The 25,376-nt window shown below is 37.5% G+C and overlaps 1 protein-coding gene across 1 annotated transcript in view; it reads right to left on the minus strand.

Annotated features, from left to right (window-relative positions):
• The window catches only part of cldn31 (claudin 31), a 239,388-nt gene that overhangs the window by 139,623 nt on the left and 74,389 nt on the right, over nt 1-25,376 (minus strand). The window lies entirely within an intron of this gene.

A 25,376-nucleotide genomic window follows, 5' to 3' on the forward strand; every position in this document is an offset into this window, starting at 1 on the left:
AAGGCTGCATTTATTTGATTAAAAATACAAACAAAAACAGTAATATTGTAAAATATTATTCCAATTTAAAACAGCTGCTTTCTATTTTAATATATTTTAAACTGTTATTTATTCCTGTGATCAAAGCTGAGTTTTCAGCATCATTACTCCAGTCGTCACTGTCACATGATCCTTCAGAAATTATTCTTATATGATGATTGATACTCAAGAAACATTCATTATTATTTTAAATGTCGAAAACAGTTGTGTACAGTCTTTGATGAATAGAAAGTTCAAAAGAACAGCATTTATCTGAAATCTAAAGCTTTTGTAACGTTAAACACTACCGCTCAAAAGTTTTGGGTTAGTAATAATTACAATTTTATTTTTGGGGGAAAAAAATAAAATAAATCAGTACTTTTATTTATGAAGGATGAGTTAAACTGATCAACAGTTACAGTAAAGACATTTATAATGTTAAAAATATATATATTTGAAATATATGCTGTTCTTTTGAACTTTACATTCATCAAAGCATTTTGAAAAAAAAAAATCTGTACACAACTGTTTTCAACATTGAAAATAATAATGAATATTTATTGAGCATCAATCATCATATTAGTATGATTTCTGAAGGATCATGTGACACTGAAGACTGGAGTAATGATGCTGAAAACTCAACTTTGATCACAGAAATGAATTACTATGTAAAATATTTTAAAATTGAAAACAGCTGTTTTAAATTGGAATAATATTTCACAATATTACTGTTTTTGTTTGTATTTTTAATCAATAAATGCAGCCTTGGTGAGCAGAAGAGACTTCTCCTAAAAACATTAAAAATCTTACTGACCCCGAACTTTTGAACAATAATATATATATATATATATATATATATATATATATATATATATATATATATATATATATATATATATATATACATATATATGTATGTGTGTGTATGTATGTATATATATATATATATATATATATATATATACATATACATATATATGTATGTGTGTGTATGTATGTATGTATATATATATATATATATAAATATAGCTGCGAGCAGCGATGGAGGGCCAAAGCCGGCGGTACCGCCACCCCGGTGCCTTTAGGTAACTAAAGGCACCGGGGTTGCGGTGCCACCGGCTTGGGCCCGTAATCGCTGCTCGCAGCTATATTTATTAGGGCCCAAGCCCTGAAAGGGCGAAGGCCCTATTGTTTCCGGTAGGATTATTTATTAGGGCCCAAGCCCTGAAAGGGCGAAGGCCCTATTGTTTTCGTTAGGATTATTATTATTATTATTATTATTATTATTGTTCAAGGGTTCGGGGGCTTTTGGGGCCTTTAACGTGCTCAAAAACTCATGAAACTTTGCACATAGGTCAGAAGCTGCGGCCATTAGGGCCGCGCTGAAGATGGTACCTGGGCGTGGCAGGGGGGCTCGACAGCGCCCCCTTGAATGGGGTCCGAGTGCGGTCCGAAAACTTGGTCCATATACCAAACACTCTTGCATGAATTAATATGAAACTCGGTACACATATAGATCTTATTGGGCTGAACAACTTTCGTGCTCTAAGTTTTACGCCAGCCCAACAGGAAGTCGGCTATTATGGGTTGTTTGGAAAACGCATGCTGTGGAATTTGATGTACTCCTCCTAGGAAATTCATCCATTCGCCTCAAAACTCGGTGTGCATGAAGTCAAGACATTGAGGGTGATAAATTGCGGACGGATTTTTGATATCTCGAACGGTTTGGCCAAGGCGAGGAAACGAATTTATGGCGAATAATGGGACACAGGAAGTGTATTATAACTTCTGCATACATTGACTGATCTTGATAAAACTTCAGCAGTGTGTTCGTGGTCAGAGGCCGATCACATTGATGTGACTATTGTGAGTCAAAGTTATAGCGCCACCAACTGGCAGCAGGAAGTGTGTCACTTTCAAAATGCTTTGAAATCACCCTCTTATTTTTACCCGATTTGCTTCAAACTTTATGTGTATAATGTAAACACACGGCAGATGTAGACCTGTGAAAGGATTTTTGATATCTTTAATACTGTTGCCATGGCAACGCTTCAAACTTTAATATTCTTTTTTGATGCTTTTGAGACTCTTAACATACTTGAAATTGGATGAAACTCGACAGACACATCACATTTATTAGCCCGTAGACATGTGCAAAGTTTCAGAAACGGGCGTGGTGAGGGGCTCAGTAGCGCCACCTTTAGTCATAAATTGGGCGGTTAGTTTTATCAACAGCAACAAAACTTGGTATGTGTATTGTTCTCATCAAGACGGACAACTTTCTAATTGACATTAACCATCTCCGACCAACAGGAAGAGAGATATTTTGGTTTGAATGTGGATTTTCTGAAGAATTTTCTCTCCCTCTCTCTGTGTCTGTGTGTGTGTGAGGGGAGGGGGGGGATTTGACTATTGCTTTTATATTGTTAATCAAGGTTTCAGGGGCTTTTGGGGTCCTTAACGTGCTCAAAAACTCTTGAAACTTTGCACACAAGTCAGAACCCCCTGCCATCAGGGACGGGCTGAAGCTGGTACCCGGGCGTGGCAGGGGGGCTCAACAGCGCCCCCTTGAACGGGGTCCCAAAACTTGGTCCATAGATCAAACACGCTTGCATTAATTAATATGAAACTCGGTACACATATAGATCTCATCGGGCCGAACAACTTTCCCCCGGTCAAGTTTTACGCCAGCCCAACAGGAAGTCGGCTATTATGGGTTGCTTGGAAAACGCTTGCTGTGGAATGCGAAGTACTCCTCCTAGAGAATTCATCCAATCCCCACCAAACTCGGTGTGCATGAAGTCAAGACATTGAGGATTCTAAATTGCGGACGGATTTTTGATATCTCGAACGGTTTGGCCGTGGCGAGGAAACGAATTTATGGCGAGAAAAGAGAAACACGAAGTGGTATAACTTCTGCATACATTAACTGATCTTGATGAAACTTCACCAGTGTGTTCGTGGTAAGAGGCCGATCAGATGGATGTAACTATTGTGAGTCAAAGTTATAGCGCCACCAACTGGCAGCAAGAAGTGTGTCACTTTCAAAATGCTTTTGACAAAAGTGGGGGGGTTAGTTTTACCCACAGTTACAAAAATCAGTACGTACATTGGTCTCATCAAGCCGGACAACTTTCTAATATACAGTTATTAGCTTCGACCAATAGGAAGTCAGATATTTTGGTTTGAATGTGGATTTATTTGCAAATTCAGCCTCTGCTTTTTACCCACTCCTGCTAAGTGTTTTTTTTTTATTCACACCAAACTTTTTTAACACGATGAAAATACATTAAAGATGCTAAATTGTGAACGGATATTAAATATTTCAAACGGTTTTGACATGGCGAGGGATTAAAATAATGTCAAAAAATGAAACAGAAAACATCTCATATCTTCTTAAAATTTAATTATACACCATTTATTTTTATATAAAATTATACAAATATCAGAACTAAACCAAAACAGAACTAGTTTTGGGTTTATTCAGTTTTTTTCAATTCAAGAATTATTTACAAGTTTAAAATCAGCCAGAATGCGCTATTTAGTAAAAAAAAAAAGTCATACATAGGGCTATACTGCCCTCTTGTGTTCAAAATCAGGTAGGCCCATTGTATATTGTATTTATATATAAATATAATAGCGATGTGACTGAGAATTTTTTCCCACTGGTTAATTGATGTGTGACACCGCGGCGGGGGCTTTTAAATCGCTAACTTAAAGGGATACTCCACTTTAAATTGAAAATTCTGTCATCATATACTCACCCTCATGTTGTTTCAATCCTTTATTAATTTCTTTCTTCTGCTGAACAGAAAGGAAGATATTTAGAAGAATGTCAGTAACCAGACAGTTTCTGGTCTCATTGACTTCCATAGTATACATTTTTTTCCTACTATGGAAGTCAATGGGATCAGAAACTGTCTGGTTACTGACATTCTCCTAAATATCTTCCTTTCTGTTCAGCAGAAGAAAGAAATTCATAAAGGATTAAAACAACATGAGGGTGAGTATATGGTGACAGAATTTTCATTTTAAAGTGGAGTATCCCTTTAAAAGCGAAAGTGAAATACGGTCGTCCAGTAGGAATGAACTAAAAAAACATTCACTCTGTTCTGCTCGTTCCTCGCTGTAGACGCGTTATTGCCCATGCAGCCGTGAGCATTTTAGTTTCATTTAAAAAATAGTGCCATTTCGGGGGTGGGATTGCTTGAATGTTTTTTTACAAAAGCACAATGTTGTGTTTTATTGCGAGTGTACATAAATATAAGTAAACAGTGCAGTTTAAATGATGTCCTGTATGAACAAACCGACGGAGTAGCCTATGTTTTTATGTTTCCACTGTTCGATCGTGCCCACGCCACACACACACACACACACACACACACACACACACACACACACACACACACACACACACACACACACACACACACACACACACACACACACACACACAAAAACAACAACAACAACAACATATTGTGCATTCCAGCATTGCAATCTTGACATCGCAGCTGGTTCATTACAGCCGTAATAAAATATAATAATAAATATAAAAAGTCAACCTATTTGCAGCAAATGATAGTAGATTTTAGATCAATATATTTGTTTTCCTTACAATTTTAATTAACACTAACTTTATTCTCATCTGAATTATAAATAATTTATTTCTGTATAAAATAATATTACCATTAAAAAATACATTTGATTGTCTTTTTTAATCAATGGAAAATGTGTGACTTAAAAATAAACAGATTAGTGCTCGGTTTGTGGACAAGAAATGAAAACCAATGCAATATGATGAATGTCCAAAAACGTTCGCTCTTCTCTGCCCGTTCCTCGCCTCGCCATATATATATATATATATATATATATATATATATATATATTTTTTTTTTACACATATATATATATATATATATATATACACATATATATATATATATATATATATATATATATATATATATAAATATAGCTGCGAGCAGCGATGGAGGGCCCAAGCCGGTGACACCGCCACCCCGGTGGCTTTAGTGTAACTAAAGGCACCAGGGTGGCGGTGCCACCGGCTTGGGCCCGCAATCGCTGCTCGCAGCTATATTTATATATATATATTTATTATTATTATTATTATTATTATTATTTTGTCAACCTTTCGGGCACTTTTGGGGCTCTTAACATGCTCGAAAACTCTTGAAATTTTGCACACACGTCAGAACCCGCGGCCATCAGGGCCGGACTGAAGCTGGTACCCGGGCGTGGCAGGGGGGCTCGACAGCGCCCCCTGGAACGGGATCCGAACACGTGTCCATAAATCAAACACGCTTGCATGTAATAATATGAAACTCGGTACTCATATAGATCTCATCGGGCCGAACAACTTTCGTGCTCTAAGTTTTACGCCAGCCAAACAGGAAGTTGGCTATTTAGCGTTGTTTGGAAACGCATGCTGTGGAATTTAATGTACTCCTCCTAGGGAATTCATCGATTCGCCTCCAAACTCGGTGGGAATGAAGTCAAGACATTGAGGATGCTAAATTGCGGACGGATTTTTGATATCTCGAACGGTTTGGCCGTGGCGAGGAAACAAATTTATGCCGAAAAAATGAAACAGGAAGTGTGTTATAACTTCTGCATACATTAACTGATCTTGATGAAACTTCAGCAGTGTGTTCGTGGTAAGAGGCCGATCACATGGATGTGACTATTGTGAGTCAAAGTTATAGCGCCACCAACTGGCAGCAGGAATATGTCACTTTCAAAATGCTTTGAAATCAGTGTCTTATTTTTACCCGATTTGCTTCAATCTTTATGTGTACAATGTAGACACACGGCAGATGTAAACCTGTGAAAGGATTATTGATATCTTAGATACTGTTGCCGTGGCAACGCATCAAACTTTAATATTCTTTTTTGATGCTTTTGAGACTCTTAACATACTTGAAATTGCATGAAACTCGACAGACACATCACATTTATTAGCCAGTAGACATGTGCAAAGTTTCAGAAACGGGCGTGGTGAGGGGCTCAGTAGCGCCACCTTTAGTCAAAAATGGGGGCTTAGTTTTACATAGAGTCACTAAACTCGCTATGTATATTGTTCTCATTAAACCGGACAACTTTCTAATTCACACTTATTAGCTGAGAGCAACAGGAAGTGAGATATTTTGGTTTGAATGTGATTTTTTGGAGAATTTTCTCTCTCTCTCTCTCTGTCTCTGTGTGTGTGAGGGGTGGGAGGGAATTTCCAATTGATTTCAGTGTGTTTCAAGGTTTCAGGGGCTTTTGGGGCCCTTAACGTGCTCGAAAACTCTTGAAACTTTGCACACAGGTCAGAAGCTGCGGCCATCAGGGCCGGGCTGAAGCTGGTACCCGGGCGTGGCAGCGGGGCTCAACAGCGCCCCCTGGAACGGGATCCGAACACTTGTCCATAAATCAAACACACTTGCATGTAATGATATGAAACTCGGTACTCATATAGATCTCATCGGGCCGAACAACTTTCGTGCTCTAAGTTTTACGCCAGCCAAACAGGAAGTTGGCTATTTAGCGTTGTTTGGAAACGCATGCTGTGGAATTTAATGTACTCCTCCTAGGGAATTCATCGATTCGCCTTCAAACTCGGTGTGCATGAAGTTAAGACATTGAGGATGCTAAATTGCGGACGGATTTTTGATATCTCAAACGGTTTGGCCGTGGCGAGGAAACAAATTTATGGCGAAAAAATGAAACAGGAAGTGTGTTATAACTTCTGCATACATTAACTGATCTTGATGAAACTTCAGCAGTGTGTTCGTTGTAAGAGGCCGATCGCACAGATGTGACTATTGTGAGTCAAAGTTATAGCGCCACCAACAGGCAGCAGGAAGTACATCACTTTCAAAATGCTTTGAAATCAGTGTCTTATTTTTACCCGATTTGCTTCAAACTTTATGTGTACAATGTAGACACACGGCAGATGTAAACCTGTGAAAGGATTATTGATATCTTAGATACTGTTGCCGTGGCAACGCATCAAACTTTAATATTCTTTTTTGATGCTTTTGAGACTCTTAACATACTTGAAATTGCATGAAACTCAACAGACACATCACATTTATTAGCCAGTAGACATGTGCAAAGTTTCAGAAACGGGCGTGGTGGAATGGCTCAGTAGCGCCACCTTTACTCAAAAATGGGGGTTTAGTTTTTCCTAGAATCACAAAACTTGGTATGTGTATTGTTCTCATCAAGACGGACAACTTTCTAATTTACATGAACCATCTCTGACCAACAGGAAGAGAGATATTTTGGTTTGAATGTGGATTTTCTGAAGAATTTTCTCTCCCTCTCTCTGTGTCTGTGTGTGTGTGAGGGGAGGGGGGGATTTGACTATTGCTTTTATATTGTTAATCAAGGTTTCAGGGGCTTTTGGGGTCCTTAACGTGCTCAAAAACTCTTGAAACTTTGCACACAGGTCAGAACCCCCTGCCATCAGGGCCGGGCTGAAGCTGGTACCCGGGCGTGGCTGGGGGGCTCAACAGCGCCCCCTTGAACGGGGTTCTAAAACTTGATCCATATATCAAACACGCTCGCATGAATTAATATGAAACTCGGTACACATATAGATCTCATCGGGCCGAACAACTTTACCCCGGTCAAGTTTTACGCCAGCCCAACAGGAAGTCGGCTATTATGGGTTGTTTGGAAAACGCTTGCTGTGGAATGTGAAATACTCCTCCTAGAAAATTCACCGTGTCCCCTTCAAACTCGGTGGGCATGTAGTCAAGACCTTGAGGATGCTAAATTGTGGACGGATTTTTGATATCTCGAACGGTTTGGCTGTGGCGAGGAATCGAATTTATGGCGAGAAAAGAGAAACACGGAAGTGGAATAACTGCTGCATACATTAACTGATCTTGATGAAACTTCAGCAGTGTGTTCGTGGTAAGAGGCCGATCAGATGGATGTAGCTATTGTGAGTCAAAGTTATAGCGCCACCAACTGGCAGCAGGAAGTGTGTCACTTTCAACATGCTTTTGACAAAAGTGGGGGGGGTTACTTTTAACTACAGTAAAGAAAAAATAGTTTCTATATTGTTCTCATCAAGCCGGACAACTTTCTAATTTACATTCAATAGCTCTGGCCATCAGGAAGTCAGATATTTTGGTCTGAATGTGAATTTTTTTGCAAAATCAGCCTCTGAATTTTTAGCCACTCCTCTTACACTATTTATTTTATTCGTACCAAACTTTTTCAACATGATGAAACTACATTAAATATGCTAAATTGTGAATGGATAATAAATATCTCAAACGGTTTTGCTATGGCGAGGGATTAAAGTAAAAATCTTCTAAAAATGTAATTATATACCATTTATTTCTATATAAAAGTATACAAATATCACAACTAAACCCATTTTATTCTGTTTTTGCAATTCAAGAAGAGTGAAAAAGTTAAAAACAGGCTATTTAGTGCTATTTGGTTCAACAAAAAAGCAAACATAGGGCTATACTGCCCTCTTGTGTCCAAAAGGACATCAAAATAGTATATAAAACTTTTTACCAGGTAGGCCAATATTGTATTTAAATATACATTTATTAGGTATGTGTCTGAGGATATTTTCCCACCGGTTAATCGACGTGTGACACGAGTGGGTGCTTTTAAATCGCTAATATAATAGTGAAAGAAAAATAATGATAATGTTGCACACACAAATCACACACATGTGGGAAAGAATGATGCTTTTAAACAACACTAAACCGCCATTAGGTGTCGCCAGGCATCCATCTTAATAAGCGAGTCATTGATTCATTCGTTCAAACGATTCGTTCGAATGAGTCGATCATGATTAAGACAGATGTTTATGGATTGATCATTCAATCTTTGAGTTAACCGATTCGTTAAAAATGCTGAATCGTTCAGTTATGAGAAAACACGTGATGCGTGATGGTTCTGCCGTGATCTTTGTTTAACTATTTTCGCTGCTGAAACAGAACAAAAACAGTCAACATTGCATCTAAAATGTAAGTGACTTAATTGTAACTGTTTATTAACCTGTTGTATGAAATCTAGGGGTGGGAGAAAAAATTGATTCTTAGATGCATCGCGATGCGGACGTGGACGATTCTGAATCGATTCACAAATGTCAAAAAATCGATTCTCTAAAAAAATATTTTTCTAATAACGTAATATTGACGGAAGGCAAAAGGCGGAACTCTAAGCGGACGTGCGTGCAGTCTGTGGCGCGCACATAACAGAGAAGTTTCTTCTGCTCACCAAGGCTGCATTTATTTGATTAAAAATACAAACAAAAACAGTAATATTGTAAAATAGTATTCCAATTTAAAACAGGTGCTTTCTATTTTAATATATTTTAAACTGTTATTTATTCCTGTGATCAAAGCTGAGATTTCAGCATCATTACTCCAGTCGTCACTGTCACATGATCCTTCAGAAATTATTCTAATATGATGATTGATACTCAAGAAACATTCATTATTATTTTAAATGTCGAAAACAGTTGTGTACAGTCTTTGATGAATAGAAAGTTCAAAAGAACAGCATTTATCTGAAATCTAAAGCTTTTGTAACGTTAAACACTACCGCTCAAAAGTTTGTGGTTAGTAATAATTAAAATTTTATTTTTGGGGGAAAGAAATAAAATAAATCAGTACTTTTATTTATGAAGGATGAGTTAAACTGATCAACAGTTACAGTAAAGACATTTATAATGTTAAAAATATATATATTTGAAATATATGCTGTTCTTTTGAACTTTACATTCATCAAAGCATTTAAAAAAAAAAAAATCTGTACACAACTGTTTTCAACATTGAAAATAATAATGAATATTTATTGAGCATCAATCATCATATTAGTATGATTTCTGAAGGATCATGTGACACTGAAGACTGGAGTAATGATGCTGAAAACTCAACTTTGATCACAGAAATGAATTACTATGTAAAATATTTTAAAATTGAAAACAGCTGTTTTAAATTGGAATAATATTTCACAATATTACTGTTTTTATTTGTATTTTTAATCAATAAATGCAGCCTTGGTGAGCAGAAGAGACTTCTCCTAAAAACATTAAAAATCTTACTGACCCCAAACTTTTGAACAATATATATATATTGATATATATATATATATATATATATATATATATATATATATATATATATATATATATATATATATATATATATATATATATATATATAAATATAGCTGCGAGCAGCGATGGAGGGCCAAAGCCGGCGGTACCGCCACCCCGGTGCCTTTAGGTAACTAAAGGCACCGGGGTTGCGGTGCCACCGGCTTGGGCCCGTAATCGCTGCTCGCAGCTATATTTTATTATTATTTTTTTTTCAACCTTTCGGGCACTTTTGGGGCCCTTAACGTGCTCGAAAACTCTTGAAACTTTGCACACGGGTCAGAACCCACGGCCATTAGGGCCGAGCTGAAGCTGGGACACGGGCGTGGCAGGGAGGCTCGACAGCGCCCCCTGGAACGGGGTCCGAAAACTTGGTCCATAAATCAAACACGCTTGCATGTAATAATATGAAACTCGGTACACATATAGATCTCATCGGGCCAAACAACTTTTGTACTTTTACTTTTTACGCCAGCCCAACAGGAAGTCGGCTATTATGGGTTGTTTGGAAACGCATGCTGTGGAATTTAATGTACTCCTCCTAGGGAATTCATCCATTCGCCTCCAAACTCAGTCAGCATGAAGTCAAGACATTGAGGATGCTAAATTGCGGACGGATTTTTGATATCTCGAACGGTTTGGCTGTGGCGAGGACACGAATTTATGGCGAATAATGGAAACAGGAAGTGTGTTATAACTTCTGCATACATTAACTGATCTTGATTAAACTTCAGCAGTGTGTTCGTTGTAAGAGGCCGATCACATGGATGTGACTATTGTGAGTCAAAGTTATAGCGCCACCAACTGGCAACAGGAAGTGTGTCCCTTTCAAAATGCTTTGAAATCACCCTCTTATTTTTACCCGATTTGCTTCAATCTTTATGTGTATAATGTAAACACACGGCAGATGTAGACCTGTGAAAGGATTTTTGATATCTTTAATACTGTTGCCATGGCAACGCTTCAAACTTTAATATTCTTTTTTGATGCTTTTGAGACTCTTAACATACTTGAAATTGGATGAAACTCGACAGACACATCACATTTATTAGCCAGTAGACATGTGCAAAGTTTCAGAAACGGGCGTGGTGAGGGGCTCAGTAGCGCCACCTTTAGTCATAAGTGGGGGGGTTAGTTTTATCAACAGCAACAAAACTTGCCCACTAAGCAAAATGATGTCCAAAAGACGTCTTTTCAACGTCTTTGTCACAAAAGTCGGACGTTGAAAAGACGTCCACTGAGGAGCCAGAATGAAAGTTTTTATGACGTCCTTTTTTGACGTGTTCTGGACGTCCGATATAGACGTTCATCGAACCTTCGTACAAGGTTAAAACTAGTTCAGATGTGGCCATTGTGGACATATTTCAACATCATTTATGGTCTCATTTAGACATAATTACTTTGACTATTGCTGTCAGATGATCTTAGTGAGAATTAACAGAGGTTTAGATGTTGATATTTGTTTAATTTGAAGTGTCACCATTGTGGTGATCAGTCATTGCTTTAGTTGGGCTCTTGGTCTCCTTTCTTTTTACTTTAACTTTTCTTTGGCTGCTGTGACAGTGTGTTTGTGTAACACAATTGTTGTGGCAGAGAAAGCCTAGAAAAAGTATGAGGTGTTATCAGCTGATGATGACATAATCATCACAAAATGGGCATCAAATATTGTGTTTAAAGTTTTGTGTTTATATTTGGCATTCATAACCACCAACCTTGTGGAACTGCAATATTGGTGCCAAAAGCATTAAAATGATCACTTATTTTGAAGGTGTATATGTGCACATGATGTTTTGAGCAAGTGTATCACGTAGTCACACACAGACATCAAGATTTTGGATATGAATCACAACAACGGTGACAATCAAAACAAAAAAGCTTGTGAATTAAGGATGAGTTTTGTACTATGAAAGCTACCCATCATGCATTGCAGCATGAAGGTTTTTTTTTTTTTTTAATTGTCACCATTGTTGTGAATCATAAGCAAAATCTTGATGTCTGTGTGTGACTATATGATACACTTTCTCAAAACATCATGTGCACATGGTTTTTATACACCTTCAAATAAGTGATAATTTTAATGCTTTTGGCACCAATAATGCAGTTCCACAAGGTTGGTGGTTATGAATGCCAAATATAAACACAAAACTTGATATAAAACACAATATTTGATGTCCATTTTGTGATGATTATGTCATCATCAGCTGATAACACCTCATACTTTTTCTAGGCTTTCTCTGCCACAACAATTGTGTTACACAAACACACTGTCACAGCAGCCAAAGAAAAGTTAAAGTAAAAAGAAAGGGGACCAAGAGCCCAACTAAAGCAAACACGGATCACCACAATGGTGACACTTCAAATTAAACAAATATCAACATCTAAACCTCTGTTAATTCTTTCTCACTAAGATCATCTGACAGCAATAGTCAAAGTAATTATGTCTAAATGAGACCATAAATGATGTTGAAATATGTCCACAATGGCCACATCTGAACTAGTTTTAACCTTGTACGAAGGTTCGATGAACGTCTATATCGGACGTCCAGAACACGTCAAAAAAAGACGTCATAAAAACTTTCATTCTGGCTCCTCAGTGGACGTCTTTTCAACGTCCGATTTTTGTGACAAAGACGTTGAAAAGACGTCTTTTGGACATCATTTTGCTTAGTGGGTGGTATGTGTATTGTTCTCATCAAGACGGACAACTTTCTAATTTACATGAACTATCTCTGACCAACAGGAAGAGAGATATTTTGTTTTGAATGTGGATTTTCTGAAGAATTTTCTCTCCCTCTCTCTGTGTCTCTGTGTGTGTGAGGGGAGGGGGGGATTTGACTATTGCTTTTATATTGTTAATCAAGGTTTCAGGGGCTTTTGGGGTCCTTAACGTGCTCAAAAACTCTTGAAACTTTGCACACAAGTCAGAACCCCCTGCCATCAGGGACGGGCTGAAGCTGGTACCCGGGCGTGGCAGGGGGGCTCAACAGCGCCCCCTTGAACGGGGTCCCAAAACTTGGTCCATAGATCAAACACGCTTGCATTAATTAATATGAAACTCGGTACACATATAGATCTCATCGGGCCGAACAACTTTCCCCTGGTCAAGTTTTACGCCAGCCCAACAGGAAGTCGGCTATTATGGGTTGTTTGGAAAACGCTTGCTGTGGAATGCGAAGTACTCCTCCTAGAGAATTCATCCAATCCCCACCAAACTCGGTGTGCATGAAGTCAAGACATTGAGGATTCTAAATTGCGGACGGATTTTTGATATCTCGAACGGTTTGGCCGTGGCGAGGAAACGAATTTATGGCGAGAAAAGAGAAACACGAAGTGGTATAACTTCTGCATACATTAACTGATCTTGATGAAACTTCACCAGTGTGTTCGTGGTAAGAGGCCGATCAGATGGATGTAACTATTGTGAGTCAAAGTTATAGCGCCACCAACTGGCAGCAGGAAGTGTGTCACTTTCAAAATGCTTTTGACAAAAGTGGGAGGGTTATTTTTATCCACAGTTACAAAAATCAATACGTACATTGGTCCCATCGAGCCGGACAACTTTCTAATATACAGTTATTAGCTTCGACCAATAGGAAGTCAGATATTTTGGTTTGAATGTGGATTTATTTGCAAATTCAGCCTCTGCTTTTTACCCACTCCTGCTAAGTGTTTTTTTTTTTATTCACACCAAACTTTTTTAACACGATGAAAATACATTAAAGATGCTAAATTGTGAACGGATATTAAATATTTAAAACGGTTTTGACATGGCGAGGGATTAAAATAATATCAAAAAAGGAATCAGAAAACATCTCATATCTTCTTAAAATTTAATTATACACCATTTATTTTTATATAAAATTATACAAATATCAGAACTAAACCGAAACAGAACTAGTTTTGGGTTTATTCAGTTTTTTTCAATTCAAGAATTATGTACAAGTTTAAAATCAGCCAGAATGCGCTATTTAGTAAAAAAAAAGTCATACATAGGGCTATACTGCCCTCTTGTGTTCAAAATCAGGTAGGCCCATTGTATATTGTATTTATATATACATATAATAGCGATGTGACTGAGAATTTTTTCCCACTGGTTAATCGATGTGTGACACCGCGGCGGGGGCTTTTAAATCGCTAACTTAAAGGGATACTCCACTTTAAATTGAAAATTCTGTCATCATATACTCACCCTCATGTTGTTTCAATCCTTTATTAATTTCTTTCTTCTGCTGAACAGAAAGGAAGATATTTAGAAGAATGTCAGTAACCAGACAGTTTCTGGTCTCATTGACTTCCATAGTATACATTTTTTTCCTACTATGGAAGTCAATGGGATCAGAAACTGTCTGGTTACTGACATTCTCCTAAATATCTTTCTTTCTGTTCAGCAGAAAAAAGAAATTCATAAAGGATTAAAACAACATGAGGATGAGTATATGATGACAGAATTTTCATTTTAAAGTGGAGTATCCCTTTAAAAGCGAAAGTGCTGTACATCATACTTTCTCCCGCATTGATTACTTTCTTGTTGATAACAAATTGCTTCCATTGATTAGCTCATGTATCTATAATACTATTGTTATTTCAGACCATGCTGCTGTTACATTTGACCTCGCTTTACCAAGCCTTTCAATGTCCCGGTCTCCTTGGCGTTTTAACTCTCTGCTTCTCAATGATTCTAATTTTATTTCTGTCATTAATGATCGTATTGACCTTTTTATCTCCACAAATATTTCCCCTGGTGTTTCAGCTAAGACAATTTGGGAGGCATGTAAGGCTTATTTAAGGGGAGAAATAATTTCATACTCGGCCTATAAGAGAAAAATAAACAATGAAAGGAGAGCTAATCTTTTGAATACTTTGGCAGACCTTCAGTCTAATTGTGTTAATTCTACAAACTCAGATGACTTTGTTAAATTTCTGACAACAAAGACAGAGTTTGACTTACTTACTACAAATGAGGCGACTGAAGCTCTACATAAGACTCATTGCAATTATTATGAATTCGGTGATAAATCAAGCAAATTGCTTGCCCATCAGTTGCGTCAGTCTGCTGCTTCACATCTCATTACTCAAATTTCCACCTCTGCTGGGTCTTCAGTTAATCCACTGACTATTAATAATGAGTTTAGGAATTTTTATTCCTCGTTATATACTTCGGAAAGCATAGCTGAAGTAGGCCAATTCGATAATTTTTTCAATTCCTTCAATATGCCTTGCATTGATCCTGATATCTCCTCAAATTTGATAGGCCCTCTTACATTGAACGAAATTAAGTCTGCTCTTAGTCTAATGCAGAATGGCAAATGCCCAGGGCCGGATGGCTTCCCTGCTGAATTTTTCAAGACATTTTCTGACAAATTATCACCTCTTTTACTTAACATGTTCAATGAGTCTTACAGCTCAGGTATTCTCCCTCATTCCTTACGGCAGGCTATCATTTCTCTTATTCTCAAAAAAGATAAAGATCCTTCTCAGTGCAGCAACTATCGCCCGATCTCCTTACTTTGTTCAGATGTGAAATTATTAGCTAAAGTCCTAGCAAGACGCCTGGAGGTGGTCCTTCCAACTTTAATTTCTACTGACCAAACAGGCTTTATTAAAAACAGACATTCTTTTCATAATATTAGACGCCTTTTTAATATTCTTTATTCTTCTACTTTAAATGAAACACCAGAGTTAGTTATTTCCATGGATGCTGAGAAGGCGTTTGATAGAGTCGAGTGGCACTATTTGTTTTATACACTGAAGAAATTTGGCTTTCCTGATCAGTTTATATATTGGATTAGGCTTTTATATACATCTCCCTTGGCCTGTGTTCGAACTAATAATAACTATTCTGAGTATTTCTCCCTCGGTCGTGGGACTAGACAAGGTTGCCCGCTTTCTCCCCTTTTGTTTGCAATAGCCATTGAGCCTTTGGCAATTGCTCTAAGATCCAGTGCGATGGCTGGCATTCAAAGGGGAGGATTGGAGCATAAGCTATCTCTGTACGCAGATGATCTTCTCTTATATGTCTCTGAGCCTGGTACTTCCATTCCCTTGGTGCTTGATTTGCTAATGGATTTTGGCCTAATCTCAGGCTATAAGTTAAATTTGAGTAAAAGTGAATTAATGCCCATTAACACAGCTGCCTTGAATTATCCATTAGCATCCCTACCTTTTAGATCTTCCTTAAGTTTTAGATATTTGGGCATAAATGTGACAAGAAACTTTTCAGACTTATTTGACCACAATTTTGTTCCACTGCTTAATCGTCTATCTCAGGATTTTAATCGTTGGTCTCTCCTTCCTTTATCCCTGATCGATAGGGTTAATTGTATTAAGATGAGCGTGCTCCCTAAATTTTTATATTTATTTCAGTGTATTCCTATCTTTATTCCAAAGTCTTTTTTTGTTACACTCGACAGCTCTATTTCTAGTTTTCTTTGGAATAAAAAGACCCCAAAGATTCGAAAAGGCATTCTGCAGAAGACAAAACAATTAGGTGGTCTAGCTCTTCCTAATTTTCTAATATATTACTGGGCAGCAAATATACGCACCACTCTTTACTGGTTCCAACCAAGCAACTCCGTCAACTCCCCATCCTGGCTGCATATCGAGAATGCCTCATGTAAATCATCTTCCCTGGTGGCTCTTTTATGCCTCCCATACACATTGTCCCCAATGAAATATTCAAGTAATATAATTGTTAAAAACAGTCTTAAAATCTGGACCCAATTTTTGCGACATTTCGGTCTTCATAATACCCCCCAGTTATCCCCAATACATTCTAACCCGTTGTTTTACCCCTCCATTTTAGACCGTGCTTACACCTCTTGGAGAGATCTTGGGTTGGTTTCTGTTGCTGACCTTTACATCGATGGTGTTTTTGCCTCTTTTGAACAGTTGACTTCTCAGTTTAATATTTCCAAAAAACATTTTTTCAGATATTTACAAATTCGAGACTTTGTACGAAAAAAAATGGTCAACTTTCCAAATGCACCTCTCCCTTCAGATTTAGACACCATTCTGGGTGTGGATCCTTGTACTAAAGGGTCAATTTGTAAACTAGTGAATATAATTGTTTATTTGCAATTTTCCTCTGATGATTTACGCCTTGTCTGGTCCCAAGACATCGGTACTGAGATTAACGAGGAGACATGGAGGGCAGTCCTGAACAGGGTTTACTCCTCTTCCCTCTGCGCACGTCATAGGCTCATACAGTGCAAGGTGGTTCATAGAGCCCACTGGTCGAAGACCAGGTTAGCACGCATTAACCCGTCTATTGACTCGGAGTGTGACAGGTGTCATTCTGGTTCAGGCACTTTAATTCACATGTTCTGGTCCTGCCCTGCTCTGTCTTCCTTTTGGAGACAAATTTTTGTCTCATTGTCAGCCATTACCTCGGCGGATATCCCACTCTGCCCAGTTACAGCTTTATTTGGGGTTCTCCCGCCTGGCCATTCTTTGCCTTCTCACTTTTCAGATTTTGCAGCCTTTCTGACTCTTTTAGCTAGGCGTTTAATTCTATTGAATTGGAAAAGCCCTCACCCTCCATCTTACACTCGTTGGATAAGAGATGTTCTTTATTTTATGAAACTGGAGAAAATTAGGTACTCTCTTCACCGACCTAGCACCATTTTCATCAAGCTTTGGCAACCCATGTGTGAACATATCAAAACTCTCCAGCTTGACCCTGCTCTTTGTGTGTGATCCCCTTATCTCCCCCCACATCTGTCACCAATCTAGATGTTGATACAAATTTTGTATTGCCTGGCCAATACACTGCTATGTTTACTGTTACTGTATGTGATTGTACTTTGTTTATTTATTTTTTGAGGGGAAAATAATCCTTAGTGCATCTTCTCTCTGTAATGGTTTGTGTATTGTCATCTTCCCCTGTTTCTATTTTTTTTTTTTTTTGTAATGGTTTAAAGTGTATAAATAAATCATAAAAAAAAAAAAAAAAAGCGAAAGTGAAATACGGACGTCCAGTAGGAATGAACTAAAAAACATTCACTCTGTTCTGCTCGTTCCTCGCTGTAGACGCGTTATTGCCCATGCAGCCGTGAGCATTTTAGTTTCATTTAAAAAATAACGCCATTTCGGGGGTGGGATTGCTTGAATGTTTTTTTACAAAAGCACAATGTTGTGTTTTATTGCGAGTGTACATAAATATAAGTAAACACAGTGCAGTTTAAATGATGTCCTGTATGAACAAACCGACGGAGTAGCCTATGTTTTTATGTTTCCACTGTTCGATCGCGCCCACGCCTCACACACACACACACACACACACACACACACACACACACACACACACACACACACACACACACACACACACACTGTGCATTCCAGCATTGCAATCTTGACATCGCAGCCGGTTCATTACAGCCGTAATAAAATATAATAATAAATATAAATAGTCAACCTATTTGCAGCAAATGATAGTAGATTTTAGATCAATATATTTGTTTTCCTTACAATTTTAATTAACACTAACTTTATTCTCATCTGAATTATAAATAATTTATTTCCGTATAAAATAATACTACCATTAAAAAATACATTTTATTGTCTTTTTTAATCAATGGAGAATGTGTGACTTAAAAATACACAGATTAGTGCTCGGTTTGAGGACAAGAAATGAAAACCAATGCAATATGATGAATGTCCAAAAACGTTCGCTCTTCTCTGCCCATTCCTCGCCTCGCCATATATATATATATTTATTTATTTATTTTTTGTTACATATATATATAATGTGTATATATATATATATATATATTTTTTTTTTTTACATTTATATATATATATATATATATATATATATATAGCTGCGAGCAGCGATGGAGGGCCCAAGGCGGTGACACCGCCACCCCGGTGGCTTTAGTGTAACTAAAGGCACCAGGGTGGCGGTGCCACCGGCTTGGGCCCGCAATCGCTGCTCGCAGCTATATTTAAAATTGTGTTTTTCACATTATTTGCCTTTTGTTATAATAAATGAAAAATAATAGTTTATCACAAAGTTAAATAAATGTTTTAATATTTATATGTATGTTTTATGTTCCTTTTTCATTTAATTATAGAAATTTGTCATACAGGCACACAGAAACTCCCAGTGTTAAATGAACAGAAGCACTGTTTGCTAGTTACAGACAGGACTGACACTGGTTATAATCAGGCTATCAGCTTGTGAATGTGAGGCACAATTTAACATAAAGCCATAAATACCGACATCATGAAGAAACACAGTCCTACATTTTTCAGTGAGAAAATATACTGTTGAATGATTCTGTATCAGTATAATGACAATCTTTCTAATGACAAGACCCTGAGAGTTCTCATCTATTGACACAAGCATGTTTTTCTTGTATTTTGTGCCTTTGACAGTTGCCTCATTGGCAATCAGTGTATTGTGAGGGCCAAAATCATAGTTTGAAACAGATTCCCTGATGTAGTCATTGAAGTCCTCAAGAAAAAACTCAGTTGCTTTTTCTGCTACAACAATGGGTGCAAAGAGACTACCAGCCTGCAGATAAGCCTGGAAAAGATGATGCCTCTCTGAAAGTGTTAAGCAGAGGTTTTTAAAGTTGTGGAGCTTTCTTGAGCACTGCTTAAAGTAAGTGCTTGCTTTCAAATCTTAGTGTCCATAACCTAATTAGTGGACCAAAACACATTATGAGCTCAGGGTAGTGAGAAACATAATGGTGCTTAGGCTTCAGTTTGTGATTTGGGAAAGCCTGGCTCCTGAAACACAAATACTCATCAATGAGGACCCTCAGATACGCTATCTGTCCAGCTGAAATGGCTGGAGCATAAATGAGAGAGACCATTTCTTGCAGTTGTAAGACAAGTTGCCAAACTCTGGGACTTTTCACTCGGGGACTGAATTTTCTCTCCAATCAGTAGTGGTAATAACCTGAGCAGGCACCAGTTTTGTACAGCATGGCCACTGAGTTTGTCACTTCCTGGATTAAAGGTGCAGTGTGTGATTTTTAGCGGCATCTAGTGGTGAGATTTGCGAATTGCAACCGGTCAATAATTTGCGGCCTTTCCTTGAAATTTCAAACTCGAATGAGAGGCTACGGTGGCCGACGTAGGAAGCCGCGTCTTTTTCTGCTGCTTCTCATTCAAGTTAGTGATGAAACGCGCTCTGTAGCGCTGTCTGTTCGCTGTCGGCTACGGTAGAAACATGACGTCACGATATGTCGACCTTCATAGAAGGGGGTGGCCGCGGTTATGTACATATAAATGACTCATTCTAAGGTAATAAAAACATAACGGTTCATTAAGTAAGGTCTTTATACACCACTGAAAACATAGTTATGGATCTTATATTGCATTTCTGTCAATAGATCCTCAGAAATATCACACATTGCACCTTTAACCTCACATGGTTTGTCATTAGCATCATTGCTGAGATATTTAAACCGATTAATTCTTCGATTTAATTCAAGGTATGTAAACTGTTTGTCTACCTTGACCAGATGCTGAATGTACAATGAGAGGTCAGCGGACACAATGCCTTCAAACAAATCATGTCCAATACATGGTGGCAATCCAGGTTGACATACATGAAAATAGGATAACTCATTGAACAAGGAGTCAAATTTGATACCTCCACTATGGGCTAACCCCCCTTCAATTCTCTGCACATGTTCTCTGTATGACTGTACTGTGCGAGTAGCGGCCCTACTGAGTTGATCTGCATGGAATTTCTCTCTCTCCATTTCACAATATCTGCAGAAATGGACACTTGTGCTGAAATTCTCAAAGAATCCGCCAATGTTTTGTGACCCCAAGTTGTCTCCACAAATAGCATGCAGTATTCCTTTACAGACTTGTCCATCTGGTAACACTATACCACTTTTCTCAAGTTCTTTCAGATCTTTAACCAAGCGACCCGGGACTAAATCCTGGCCAAAATGTTTAAATTCTTTCTCTTTGCAAAGAAGAACTAACTGCATTTGATCAGTGTTTGACCTATTGTATGGTAAAAGGTCTGCCAGAGAAAGATACACAGCAAGTACTTTGTGCTTTTTTTTTTTTTCTGACCCAAGTGGGTTTACCACCTCGAAAGCATCTTGATATAAGATCAAGCCTAACGACCCATCTTTTTTAAGTTTGTTGTTTGTTACATTCGCCCCATCCCACACATCCTGAAAAACACAGTCAGTTTCTGTATGGGCATGAACTTGTTTGTATTGCTCAAATACAGACTGATTCTGAAAAAGAGCATTGAGTGTTTGGTCTATTGGGACATAATGGGCAAAGCTGTCCTTGCTGGCTTCATTTTGTCCCAGGCATATTGAACAGGTTCGACATAATTAAACTGACTCTTGAAAACAGTCTTTCTCCGTATATCTGTTTTTAATGTGTGTGTATTGTGAGTTCGGAAAATATCTTCTGCTCTCAGATCATCAATTAGAGCCCTAATTGAATCATCTGAAATCCCCATCTGATGTAACTTCTCATCCAATTTAGAAAATAACTGAGACTGGCTGAGATCATGTATTGACTGCATATCTTCAATGATTGTCTGAATGGTGGAGGCCGGAAGCAGTAACTTTGCCTGTAGCTTAAGATAAAACAGAGCAAGATTCCTTAAAAAAAGTGAATCTTCAATATTTTCTGGGTTAAACTCCAAATGGTCTGCATTGTCAGCAGCATCAATCTCCACATCACACTGCGAATCACTGTCTCCATGAGGACCACTAGATCCACTTACACCAGCCAGACTGATAACAGAATCCATTAAATTGTCTTTTTACTTTTTACTTTTTACTACCCTCTTCACTTCTTTTATGTTTTCTTGACAAATGAGATGTAAATGTAGAAACCACAGTAAATGTTTTATCGCATTGCTTGAAGGGACAAACAATAGTTCGTCCTTCTGTGATGTGCACCTTAAGATGAGAATAAAATTCAGTCAAGGAGTCACATTTGGCACGGCAGGAGGAAACATGACACGTAAGATCCACTAATCGATCTTGGCTGAACAATACTATCCTTATGATGTCTGTAAATATGTCCCTTCAGACCAGCACATTTTTAAAATGTCCTTTGGCAAGTAGGCACTGCAGTACTAAATTGGGTATGTTGCTGTGAATTTTTATGTGCCTCACATAGACAAACTGTTGTCCACAAATTTGGCAAGAAAACATTATGCAAGCCAATTAGACTTATTGATAAATAAGCAGTAAATTGCTAGATTAAAGCAAGTAAGAAACCATTCAAATTTCCTCCTGGTTCTGAGATATAAATCCTGGGATATCATCTTGAACAGCAGTGTGATCAGGGATCATCATGTGATCACCCTGCATCTGCATCTGTAATAAAAAAAAAAAAAAGAATAATGTAAACTTTGATCTACAACTCAATGATAACCAAAACAGCAAAAAAAAAAAAAAAAAAAACACTAAAAAGGGTGCACTATGATATAGTGGATATAGTGGACGACCCGGCGCTGGATAAGCGGAAGATGGATGGATGGATGTATTTAGTCATTTAATTGTTATTTATTTCATTGGGACCATGTACAGCTTTTTAGCTGCATCAGAGCTAGTTTTTTTTCCCATTTTATGCGTGTGCATGTTTACTAGCATATTAGCTTTTTCGAGGAGCTTCAGTCCATAAATACACTTACGTGTACGTCATGTTTAGTGACCTACAAAGTTGCTAGTTTTACACTTTTTTTTTTCAAATTTGTATGTCATGACAAATATACAAGGGTTTTATAAATATCTAAATCAGAATAAGCCATGAAATATGACAGAACTTCTTACCTGGTCGACGTTTGTGGAGCTACCACTTGAATCTTCCCTTGTGTTCGCCGCCATTTTGAATTTTGACCGTAGTGTGTTATAAACTTCTGACACCACCAGATGGCAGTGTAAGTACCCCCATACGTGTCCATAACACCACCAATTCAACAATCCTCACAAAAACCCATAATAAATGTCATACTTACCTGTGCCCTGTGAAATATAATTTTTTTTTTATAAAGTTTTCAAACTGCATGGCATTAATTATAGACAGTGGCGTAACTTTGCTTTGAGAAGTGGTGGGGACACCGCACAACTCCTTTTGCTATTTATTTATTTAATAACCGAATTTACTTGGGGACTGAGTTCAGAGTTGGAAATGCACTTAATTTTCACTTTGATGTAGGCCTACACATGCATCACATTCACAAATGTGTCTATAAACATCCGAATAAGCAAAACGTAACACATTCAGAATGTGAATGTTACGTTTTGCTTATCACACAACACAACACATAGGGTAGCTAAAATACGCAAGATAAATATGGTGAACTTACCATTACATGGTCAGCTCAGCTGCAGGCTGCAGCGTATTCATTATTGCACAATTGTGTGTGTGTGTATTACGATTCATTCTACTTTGAATTACTTACATATTTTCTCAATACCAGCCGGACAACTTGCTAAAAGCAGGTGTGATCGATGCACGCGCTGAACATGGAAGAATCAACATTACATCAAGAGTCAAGACAAGCCCACAAAATGTTTCCTCATCCAATCAAATAATTGAACCAATCCTGAACTACGCAAAACCTTGTGTAAAACATGAATGAGAGTTAAGTTGTGTTTAAAATGGTTAAACTATCTTTATTAATTAAATAATTAAATAAATGAAATTGTTTTGACGAATCTTTTTTTATTACGTTTTTATAAAAGCTCTATTTTTTCCTCCCCCACCCCACATGTAAACCCAGCGGGCACCTTGATGTCAATTTGACATCAAATTGATGTCAAAATTACGTCAAGAAATTGGTCAAAAATGAAAATCAAATTGACGTCAAAGTGTTGATGTCAATTTGACGTCAAGAGTTTGACCTCTGCTGATGTCATTTTGCCAAACACAAAGGTGAAACGCATGGCCGTACACTTATCACCAGCTTCACTTAAAACTAACCAGATTTACTTTATTTAATTTACGGTTTAAATAAATATAATATTTAAATAGTTTAAAATATATTAAACATATTTTGATGACACCATGATGGTGGTTAGCGTTTGCTTTAGTTGTGCTCTTGACCCTTGACTCTTTAATATAAAATTTCTCTGGCTGCTTTAATTGTGTGTTTATAAAGCACAACTGTTGTAGCTAAAAAAGCCATCAGAAACTGAGATCAGGAGATGTTGGCGGTTTATTGATGATATCATCATGTAATTGCCTGAATCCCTGATCATGTTCAGTGTCTAATGCTTTGATTATATGGGATTTGTGGTTTAAAAGCAGTTTTATTCATGACAGAAGTAATTTGATTCTACAGCATGTCTAGCAGTGTTGATTATCACATAATGTACTTGATTTTTAAAAACTATTTAGTGCACAAAACCCTGTCATCTATGGCATTACTTAGACGCACACAGACATCAAGAAACAGCATATGAATCTCAACAATGGTGACAATCAAACAAAATATCCAGATAATCAGATCAACTACAGCTGCATAATTTATTAAAGCCGCAATGCATGCTGGGAGATATGGGTGAGTTTTGATTGGTGGTACCCAGCATGCACTGCAGCAAGAAGCATTTCATTGATTGTCACCATTGTTGAGAGTCATACACTGATTCTTGATAGCTAAGTAATAATGTTAAGTTTAATGCATTAAATGTTTTTAAAAACCTTTATTAATTAAAAAAAAACATTATTCTCATGCTGTTAAATTAAATGGCTTCTATTATAATACAACATTAAAATCACAAGTCCTATATAACCAAAGATTAGACACTGAATAAGATCAGCGATTCAGGCAATTACATGATGATATTGTCATCATCTTCAATAAACCGCCAACATCTCCTGATCTCATGGCTTTATTAGTTACAACAGTTGTGCTTTATTAACACACAGTTACAGCAGCCAGAGAAAATTTTATATTAAAGAGTCAAGGGTCAAGAGCCCAACTAAAGCAAACGCTAACCACCATCATGGTGTCATCAAAATATGTTTAATATATTTTAAACTATTTAAATATTATATATTTAAACCGTAAATTAAATAAAGTAAATCTGGTTAGTTTTAAGTGAAGCTGGTGATAAGTGTACGGCCATGCGTTTCACCTTTGTGTTTGGCAAAATGACATCAGCAGAGGTCAAATCTTGACATCAAATTGACATCAACACTTTGACGTCAATTTGATTTTCATTTTTGACCAATTTCTTGACGTAATTTTGACATCAATTTGATGTCAAAT

The sequence above is a fragment of the Rutilus rutilus genome, assembly GCF_951802725.1.
Source record: "Rutilus rutilus genome assembly, chromosome: 2".
NCBI lineage: Eukaryota > Metazoa > Chordata > Actinopteri > Cypriniformes > Leuciscidae > Rutilus > Rutilus rutilus.